The sequence below is a fragment of the Triticum aestivum genome, chromosome 3A (genome assembly GCF_018294505.1).
Source record: "Triticum aestivum cultivar Chinese Spring chromosome 3A, IWGSC CS RefSeq v2.1, whole genome shotgun sequence".
NCBI classification, from domain to species: domain Eukaryota; kingdom Viridiplantae; phylum Streptophyta; class Magnoliopsida; order Poales; family Poaceae; genus Triticum; species Triticum aestivum.
The window spans coordinates 25,341,400-25,352,737 of NC_057800.1; positions in this window are offsets into that span (position 1 = coordinate 25,341,400).

An 11,338-nucleotide genomic window follows, 5' to 3' on the forward strand; every position below is an offset into this window, starting at 1 on the left:
ATCAGAGTTTATTACAATCTTTTTTAGTTAGTTAATGTCCGCACCTTGCTAAACCCCAACACATTGAGCTATCTTGTCTGGCTCTGCCCCTGCACTTGGTCGATGTCCTCACCTGGCATCATGATGAGATGGTGGCCGGTGGGTGGCGTGAGGAGCGGCAACAGAATCGTTTATCTTGTTTACCAGTGTCTACATATTCTATTAGGAAAAAACATCATCTAAGATGCAACTTTTGATGAAAGGAGCTATATTTTTTTTCTTTTATATTTTTGCTGGAAAGAAGGAGCTCTAACTTAAAGAGCATGTCAACATAGCTACTTCCAAATACTTTGAATGCATGCTTCAGCGAAGTCATCTCATAGATGAAGCAGCCTGAAAATTGCAGATTTTTAGCCAAGAGAGCAAGCGAGCAAGACATGCAACTGAATGTTAGATAGGAATGCTTGCCTAGCAAACATATGTCGGACTCGGAGCCATACGGAATATCAGCAATAAGTTCAGGGCACATGTAACTGGGAGTTCCTACAACCTTCAGAAGAGACACGATTTATCAAATCATAAGCAAATTAGAAAGAGAAACACCTACCTAGGGGTTGAGCAAGAATAACTTACTGACATGGCTAAATCATGAGAAGTCAATACTTTAGGTCTTTATCCAACCCAAAAAGTCCATGTTTTAAGCTATTTCTCCCCAAACTCAAGCAAGCCTCTAAATTAGAATGGAGAAGTTGCATAGGCAACAAACTTTTAGATACATTGCATCCTTTAGGTAATCAATCTGCATGTTTAATTATTCTGTGCTTTTCTTTTGCTTCACCTTTTCTTACTATCTTACCTTTTAAGTGATTAGGTAGAAGTGACTTCACTAGGAATTAGATGTGGATTATATATATGTGGAACTCCTTGCTACTACTGCTGGGCTTGCTAAAAGAAACAAATTCAGTATTGTTGTTCTCATGGAACATGCAAAGAGCTCTGTTGGCATGTATATTTTTTGATCTATCCATTTAATTTTTTTCGGAACTTATTATGCCCACGACCACTACCACGGACTTTGTGGCCGGCCTGCTTATCCTTGATGTGGCTACAATGCGCGAACCAATGTCCGACTTTGAACGCCGACATGGACGGCGGCCTCAAGTGCTACACCATCTTCTTGGTATGCAGACCAGCACTACACCATCTTCTTGGTATGCAGACCAGCACCACTAGGGGCTTAGCCAAGTTGTTTTTTTACCTATTTAACAACTAAGCGCTAGATATTGTCAACGGATAAATTTGGATGGGTAGGATTTTACTAATGTTTATTAATGATGCTTTGTTTCAGGATTTTACTAATGTTTATTGATGATGCTTTTTGCACTGCAGTTCAAGACAAACTGTAGATTACATGGCTAAAGAAAATTATTTACGATTAATAAATCATGTTCTTGCTAAATTATTAAGTGTTCAAGCATGCCTACTATGATCCCATGCTTCCTCTTTGTGTATGGCTTGCTGTGAAAACACTAAACATAACATGTGCTTGATTAATTCAGTATACTGCTTCTCTTAAGAAGGTTAGGGTCAATGAGGAAGACATAACTGTGTTTGATGCATTCTTTAGGTTGAGGGTCTGATAATGGACTTAACACAACTGCTGGAGAGAGATTAAAATATTGAATATGGTAGCAGAGGAGGAGGCTGAAGTTGGTAGATTAATAGAGCAAGAGTTCCAGACCCAGGTAAGTTTATAATTGAGTTGTTTGTAAGACCAGTGCTACATGGTTCCACTTTGCGTCAGTGTAGTTATTTAGCTAAAGGTGTGCATGAGAATTAGCTATTTATTATTGTGTACTTTTAACTTTATAAACATTGAAGTTGTCCCTTTTTTATCAATAACTTCATGTGGAAAAGTACTTGAAGTAGAGGAATTGCAACAACCTTGAACAAATATTATTTTTCTTATTCCTTTTTGGTTTTAGACAAAAAGAATAGAGAATCTCAATCCTTCTACTGTCGCAGTACTTGAAGTAGAGCAACCGCTGCCTCAAACTTCAAAGAAGATGGGCATGAATGGTTGTTTTGGTTGCAGGTTACTCCAAGAACAAGTGCATTATATTTCTGTGTATCCAGTAGCTTATGCAGCTCATAATTACTTTACCAACAGATTCATGATTGGGAGAAGTAGCTAATGGTTAGAATTGCAGCATCTGAGCGTGTCCATTATCCAGCAGACTATGAAAGGTCATAAGTTTTGATTGTGTGCCCAATTGTGTGCACATGGGTAAAAGATCCTTGGACATTTTTATTTTTTTAGATCTCTGGAGCACCTTGAGGTAGCAATCCAGCCTACAATGTCACATTTTGTATGACCACTGCTCAAGAGAATTATTTTTTGAATATTTTACTAACATTCTCGTGAACCTACACCTGAAAGTTTTAATTTTTGCAGCAAGCGATGCAGAGAAACAAGAAAAATAACTACGAAGTAGTAGATGATAGAAAGGACTGGTGTCAATTGATCAGTCATAGTCAAATAATGATATGGAAATTAAACTAAGCATGACATGTCGGAATAATAGCAGAACTAGAGCAAGAGAAAAAAGTTGATTAGCAGGTCGACAGTGACGCCTGCTAAGAGAGAATCCACACGTCCATCCTTTTGCCACTGCTGAAGCCCCACATCCTTGATCTCGACACGCTTGCCTGCCATCCTGGCCAATGTCCTCGCTATAGCCCCCAAGCCACGCAACCACCTCGCCAGCTGTTGCTAGAGCCGAGCGCGTTGGCACATTCCGCACCCATGGTAATACTTTCAGTCACGCTTACGAACAAGTTTTTTTTCTACGAAAACATAGGTTTCATTTCTGGGCAGCATGTTCCTCCCCGGGCATCAACAATGTGCAATAGTTGAGCCAAAGGGTGGGGTTGCTAGCTCCCTTGCGGTTAATTTTCATTCGATTTTCCTGAGACATTACATATGTACATAATTGTAACCTGGCCTAAGCTTCCTAGAAATACATGTCTCTCTAGGAAGTTTGGATATGTTCTAACTCTTCTCAGTTAGGATTAACTAGATATGTTCTAACTCTTCACAATGGGAGTATATATTCATCTTGGAAATTTGTCAGTGATGTAACGTTTGTGTACAAGCTGATTCATCTTTTTGGTCAGGTTTTTAGTTGATGAAGGACGAAGTCCGCACAAAGAAGACCATTCTGATGGATTCAAGAGAATCAAAAGTGAAGAATCAAGTTACAATAAATATGTCGATTACAAATATGTCTACAGATACACAAGTGGTTTTCAGATATCTTTGCTTGATTTGGATCTGCTCAAAGAAAAAGGATGGCCACATATATATGGTAGTTACTTCCATGTCACAAAGGTGCTCTTCAGTAGGTACTGCATAATCACATTGAAGTTCATCACAACATTCACATTCTTAGTGTTGTTATCATATCATATATCATATATCTCTTCAGTGTTTGATCACAATTTAGATAATTGATCTGATGTTGCTTATCTTTCAGTAGACGTATTTTAAAATTTATGTTTAGTACTAGAATTATGTTTTCAATTCAGTTTCACATCATCGTGTCACTAGAAATTTCACATGGTATGCTTGTTCGTTTAGACTAGACAACTTTATGAAAATGTGGCATCGGCATCAGTATGCTGCCATTGATCGTATTGCCAAGCTTTTTTGTACATCATATGACACAACATCATATAGTCAATATGATTCCCTATGCACACTGCCCATTAACTGAATTACTAGAATGTTCATTGTTTTCTTCCATGTTTATGCCTTGGGGTGTGGTCTGAACACTTATTTGCAGGTTTATGGATTCCTTCTAGAGTTTGAGAAATTTTAATGAGAATTTGTTTGACAGAAATGCGAGGAGGGGCCATTAGGACAATTTTTACGTATAAGAGATCTCGGGCAGACTGGAACCTATGGACCAAAACTGGGGCAAGAGTTCAGTAGCTTTGCTGTTGTTGTTCTGGAACCCTTTATGTCGTGAAATAGCTAGGAAAATTGCATTGGTGCACTTTGTATAATTTGGGGTCCTCAGATCGAGACAATATTGTAAGAAAACGCGCCTTAAGGTTTGCATCGTTTGTATTAAGGTTGTTCCTTATTTCAAACGAACATGCTTTAGAGGTGTTTTTACATATGTGCACCTGCTTCTATCTACTGATCAAATGACTTTCTATTTCATTGTTTTCCGCCAATATATTATTCAGGAGTAATGAGTGATAAGAATAAGATAAGCCAGTCGTGAGTGTGAAGTAGCAAGATAGTTTGTAAATTCCCAATCTTCATTGCAAGTACACGAACTGATGTTTTTTGCCCACGCATTGCTCAATGATAATTTATACCATGTCTTTAATTTACTAGATGAACTGCACACCTGAATGCAACACTAATGGAAAGATTCAGCATCTTGGTTGGTTGCTCGCGGCGGGGCTTGTGGCTGGTGGTTGCGGCAGTGGCAGAGCAGTGTCCGAGAGCGCGGCGCAAGCAGTGGCCCCTGCTATGTGGGCTGATGGGAGCACACCATCCAAGCAACACTTCCAAGTATGACAATGTCCGCTCTACACCAAGGTACGTGGGCACTCGTGCAAAGATCTAACATCTTCACCGACTAGGACTAAGGTATGTGTTTTCTTCTGCCCGTGTGATGTGGTGATAACTTGTTATGCATATGTTTGTAGATGTTAGTCAGTATTTGGGAGACATGAGGTAGTTTGCTAGATAAGAAATAGAACAAGAACAAGAAGGAGCTTTAGTTGGGCCATGCCATTGTGAACTTACAACATAGAATTTTATAGGAGGTGGTTGTCATAAAATTAGGTGCTTAAGATCTACAGAACTATAACAAATTTAATTTCTGGGTCTAACTATGTTAATAGTTTCTTGCATGAATAGATGGGCCAAGACGAGCGGGCCATCACCAACTTATTCGTGCTTTGGTTTATTTTATTTGAGTATTTGTGTTCTTAATCTTTATTTTCACTGGTGTGTGCTCTGTCCTCTCAGGCTAGATTTGAATTTGTTGTCATACAAAAAAATTTATCGCCTTTAATATGTAGAGGTGTTCCAGTTATGTATGCAAGACTATGCAAGATCCTCGATGAGGATTGTTTTTTCCGAATCACTTATCCCTGAGCAGCATCTGCATCCTTCTGCCTTAGCCTGATCAATTCTTCCCACTATGCAGTTTTGTTTTTTAATTGCCAACATATTCAAATGGAGGTGTCTCCTTGTCAAGCATGCATCCGCTGAAATTTGGTGTTAACCATTTTTTCGAGGATTGCATCAATGTTTCTTCCTACGATGTTTATCTTTTCGGCCTTTTAGCTAATGACAATGTGTGACATTGCCCAGTTGTGTATATTCTTGGACCTTTTACATTCAATATAAACAATTCAAAAGTTAACATGGATCTAGCCATCTAGGTGAACTTCCAGATAATGCTATCAGTTTTCTCGCAAACTTGAAAGCTTTTGATACTTTTGCTTGTACTTGATATCTTCGAGAGACTCACATATATTAGTGTTGTGCAGTTTAGCTCTCCATATGGTGCCCATTTTTTTATGGGTAAGGCAAGAGCTCTGCCAATTCATTAAAGTTGAGGGGAAACTATAAAGAAGGCATAAAAATAAGAAGGAAAAGCGCCACAAAATAAATTGAGGTATGGTTGTTTTTGGCAGAAAAAAACCCGTAGTTTTTGGCTAGAGAAAACAAAGTGATGTGCATGCACTGATTACATTTGCTTCATGGCGCAATATGTTTATGCTACTGTTAAAATTGTGTTTTTTATTGTTTATTTTGTGTTATAAAACATATTTTAAAAAGTATTTGGCTATTGGTTTTCTGTGTCATCTTTATTGTAGTAATAGTTTGAACATTCAAATGAAAATCTGGGATATTACAATGATGATAATACAGCTTTGGTAAAGATAGCCTCTATTGATTATAAAATGCATGATGAGTGTTTTTCCTAATAACCATGGTATGTGAGGTCGATTTAATATACACATATATGCTGAAATTTTGACACCGAAGAACCAGCAATCGAGTTATATGAAATTTCTTGCAAGAGCTACCATTCTTTTTAGTACTGACTAACCCCATGGGTACCAATGGTGAAATATTCAGGTCTATATACTGGATGAGATTTTCATTGCTGGCATTCTTCATGAACCTATCAACGAGCACATTTCAATACTAATTGCTGCAAAGGTGTTCTCACCACTGGCTAGCAAGAAGAGAGTATGATTTTTCAATGCTCACTGTTGTAAGCTTGATTCATAAGGAGCTTCTCAATGTTGTACATGTAGTTTGTGAGTAACAGAAATAAAACCTATTTCTTCATTCTTGTCTTGTACCTCCGTTTCAACTCCCACAAACTAGTAGAGTTCAGTTACTTGCTTCATTATTAGGAAGTCGTCATCTTCTAAAACAAATTTTGTTACCTACTCAAACATATTTTGTTCCTGTGTTTCTAATAAATTTTGTATAAAAACATGTGTACAATAGAAGTTGTACAACCTGCATTGGACCATGCTCATTTGCTCTGTCTATTTCTTCTAAAGAGTCCAGATTCCTACGCATTCATAAATACGATTTAGTGTGCTCTATTACATTACCAGAATCAGATGATATATTTTCTGTGCGAATTAGTTGACACAGTTGCTTACAAAGGTTGTATCTTTGAAAAGGACAAACAACTCTTTGTAATTATATCCTCCATTCTGATTTTGAGCCAAGTATACCCGTTATCTTTTTCCTTCTAGCAAGGTACCATAGACATGTTATGAAATTCTCCTTTGCCTTCCAGGTGAACCAAATAGGCATCTTTTTAACAAATGGAGGGAATTCGTTTGTCAATAAAAATAAATTTTTCACAGGAGATGTTGTGTTATTTCTTCAAGTATAAGCAAATGAACATTGTGATGAAGTTAACAACTTTCTATCCTTATTCCTCTTATTCATTGCGTGTTATCCCGATTTATACATGTAACAATGATGAATGATGATGAACTTAGACTTGTGTAAGGAGAGCCAATCTGTTTCGTTGAACAAACCAGCTCTCTATCCTTATTTCTCCTAAAAGCTTTCAGACAATACTCACACCATATGATTCCTTGAAACATAGAAGTATTTTTCACATCTATTACAATCCAAGGTTTTTTTAGTTAATATTATTCTTTATATTTGTAAGTAGTATAAAGTTGCCCCAAAACTGGTAATATGATTTTGGATGATATATTATGATGCTGACAAGGAGGTTATTGGTGCTGAATAAAATAGCAGTATGAAATGACCCTGCATATATTTGTTGGCTTTTAGTTTCAGCCTTTCAACTCAACTGAAATTTTTATTTGTATAGTCTTTTACCTCTGGTTTTGCAGGTTATCTGGAATGGTGGTAGGTACTCCCTCCGTAAACTAATATAAGAGCGTTTAGAATACTAAAGTAGTGATCTAAACGCTCTTATATTAGTTTACAGAGGGAGTACTAATGAAGTAGTCCATGTTGGACTGGCTCAAAGTGGAGAAATATGATTGTATTATTAAGCATTTAAGCTCCTAGCAATTTAGAACCTCGATATCTTGGGGTTGCTTTGCATTATTTCAGAGAGCTGTATTTTTTCCGGACATTTTATATTGCCACACAATGAGAGTTGAAAGTTCTGGTCTGGCATGATGTGCTGTCAGGACACGTCCCCACTTATGTTCTAGGTATGGGGGTTTGTAGATTTGTTTAAAGGGAACACAGTACTCCATGTGTTTGTCTTTAATTAATGGATAATAACAATACACACTTTCATGAGATGATCGAATCTTAAGCATAAATAATAAAGGCATTCAAGTGTTATTATCATTTGTAATGAAGTCCACAATAAAGAGTTCAATGTTTCAATTTTTTTATCAAAATATATTGCAAGTGAAGTGGATTTTAATAATTATTTTTTGTTATTGGCTATTTTTTAAATCCATGTTAAAGTTGACATGCCCGTGGAAACGCACGGGCAGTCTACTAGTTTATTACTAAACAGGAGCAAAAAGCAAGGAATAAAAATAAAATTGGGTTGCCTCCCAACAAGCGCTATTTTTTAATGCCCCTAGCTAGGCATAAAAGGAAGGATAGATCTAGGTATTGCCATCTTTGGTAGGCAATCCATAAGTGGCTCTCATAATAGATTCATATGGTAATTTAATTTTCTTTCTAGGGAAGTGTTCCATGCCTTTCCTTCACGGAAATTGGAATCTAATATTCCCTTCCTTCATATCAATAATTGCACCAATCGTTCTAAGGAAAGGTCTACGAAGAATAATAGGACATGAAGGATTGCAATCTATGTCAAGAACAATAAAATCTATGGGCACATAATTCCTATTTGCAACAATAAGAACATCGTTAATTCTTCCCATAGGTTTCTTAATAGTGGAATCCGCAAGGTGCAAGTTTAAAGAGCAATCATCAAAATCACGGAAACCTAGCAAATCACACGAAGTCTTTGGAATCGTGGAAACACTAGCACCCAAATCACACAAAGCATAGAATTCATGATCTTTAATTTTAATTTTAATAGTATGTTCCCACTCATCATAAAGTTTTCTAGGGATCGAAACTTCCAACTCAAATTTTTCTTCATAAGATTGCATCAAAGCATCAACGATATGTTTGGTAATGACTTTATTTTGACTATAAGCATGAGGAGAATTTAGCACGGATTGCAACAAGGAAATACAATCTATCAAAGAGCAATTATCATAATTCAATTCCTTGAGATCCAAAATAGTGGGTTCATTGATATTTAAAGTTTTGACTTCTTCAATCCCACTTTTAACAATTTTAGCATCCAGATCTAAAGACACCGAATTTTTGGAACGTCTTCTAGGTAAAGGTGGATCATATTTAGTCCCATCATTACCAAGATTCATATTGAAAAACAAAAGATTTAATAGGGGACACATCAATAACTTTTAGATCTTCATCTTTATTATCATGGAAACTAGAACAACATGCTTTTATAAAGCAATCTTTCTTAGCACGCATCTTAGCGGTTCTTTCTTTGCACTCATCAATGGAAATTCTCATGGCTTTGAGAGACTCATTGATATCATGCTTAGGTGGAATAGATCTAAGTTTCAAAGAATCAATATCAAGAGAAATTATATCAATGTTCCTAGCCAACTCATCAATCTTAAGCAATTTTTCTTCAATCAAAGCATTGAAATTCTTTTGCGAAGTAATAAATTCTTTAATATTAGATTCAAAATCATAGGGTATCTCATTAAAATTTCCATAAGAATTGTTGTAGGAATTACCATAATTATTAGAGGAATTACTAGGATACGACCTAGGATTAAAGTTTCCTCTATACGCGTTGTTACCAAAATTATTCCTACCAACAAAATTCACATCCATAGATTCATTATTATTATCAATTAAAGTATACAAAGGCATATCATTAGATCAGAAGAAACACTTTTATTAGCAAATAATTTCATAAGTTCATCCATCTTTCCACTCAAAACATTAATTTCTTCTATCGCATGCACTTTCTTATTAGTAGATCTTTTAGTGCGCCATTGAGAATAATTAACCATAATATTATCTAGGAGTTTTGTAGCTTCTCCTAAAGTGATTTCCATAAAAGTGCCTCCCGCAGCCGAATCTAAAAGATTTCTAGAAGCAAAATTCAATCCGGCATAAAATTTTTGTATAATCATCCATAAATTCAAACCATGTGTAGGGCAATTACGTGTCATTAATTTCATCATCTCCCAAGCTTGTGCAACATGTTCATGATCAAGTTTCTTAAAATTCATGATATCGTTTCTAAGAGAGATGATCTTTGCGGGAGGAAAATACTTAGAGATAAAATCATCTTTGCACTTATTCCACGAATCAATACTATTTTTAGGCAAAGACGAAAACCAAGCTTTAGCACGATGTCTAAGCGAAGAAGGAAATAGCTTCAATTTAACAATATCAATGTCCACATCTTTCTTCTTTTGCATATCACACAAATCAACAAAGTTGTTTAGATGGGTAGCGGCATCTTCACTAGGAAGGCCGGAAAACGGATCTTTCATGACAAGATTCAACAAAGCAGCATTAATTTCACAAGATTCAGCATTGGTAAGAGGAGCAATCGGAGTGCTAATAAAATCATTGTTGTTGGTATTAGTAAAGTCACACAATTTGGTATTATCTTGAGCCATCGTGACAAGCAAGCAATCCAACACACAAGCAAACAAGAGACGTGCAAAAACAGGCAAATAGAGAAAGAGAAGGAGGACGGAGAGAGGGGGCGAATAAAACGGCAAGGGTGAAGTGGGGGAGAGGAAAACGAGAGGCAAATGGCAAATTATTTAATGCGGGAGATAAGGGTTTGTGATGGGTACTTGGTATGTTGACTTTTGCGTAGACTCCCCGGCAACAGCGCCAGAAATCCTTCTTGCTACCTCTTGAGCACTGTGTTGGTTTTCCCTTGAAGAGGAAAGGGTGATGCAGTAAAGTAACATAAGTATTTCCCTCAGTTTTTGAGAACCAAGGTATCAATCCAATAGGAGGCCATGCACGAGTCCCTCGCACCTACACAAACAAATAAAATCCTTGCAACTAACGAGATAAAGGGGTTGTCAATCCCTTCACGGTCACTTACGAAAGTGAGATCTGATAGATACGATAAGATAATATTTTTGGTATTTTTATGATAAAGATGCAAAGTAAATAAAGCAAAATAAACGGAAAAGGAAATAACTTGTTGACGGAAGATTAATATGATGGAAAATAGACCCGGGGGCCATAGGTTTCACTAGTGGCTTCTCTCGAGAGCATAAGTATTATGGTGGGTAAACAAATTACTGTTGAGCAATTGACAGAATTGAGCATAGTTATGAGAATATCTAGGTATGATCATGTATATAGGCATCACGTCCGAGACAAGTAGACCGACTCCTGCCTGCATCTACTACCATTACTCCACACATCGACCGCTATCCAGCATGCATCTAGCGTATTAAGTTCAAAAGAACAGAGTAATGCTTTAAGCAAGATGACAAGAGGGTTTTGGCTCCGTATCTGGTAGTTTGGGGGTACGTAGGTATATATAGGAGGAAGAAGTATGTCGGTGGAGCAACGTGGGCCCCACGAGGGTGGAGGGCGCGCCTGGGGGGTAGGCGCGCCCCCTACCTCATTCCCTCCTGGTTGCTTTCTTGACGTAGGGTCCAAGTCCTCTGGATCATGTTCGTTTCGAAAATCACGTTCCCGAAGGTTTCATTCTGTTTGGACTCCGTTTGATATTCTTTTCTGCGAAACTCTGAAATA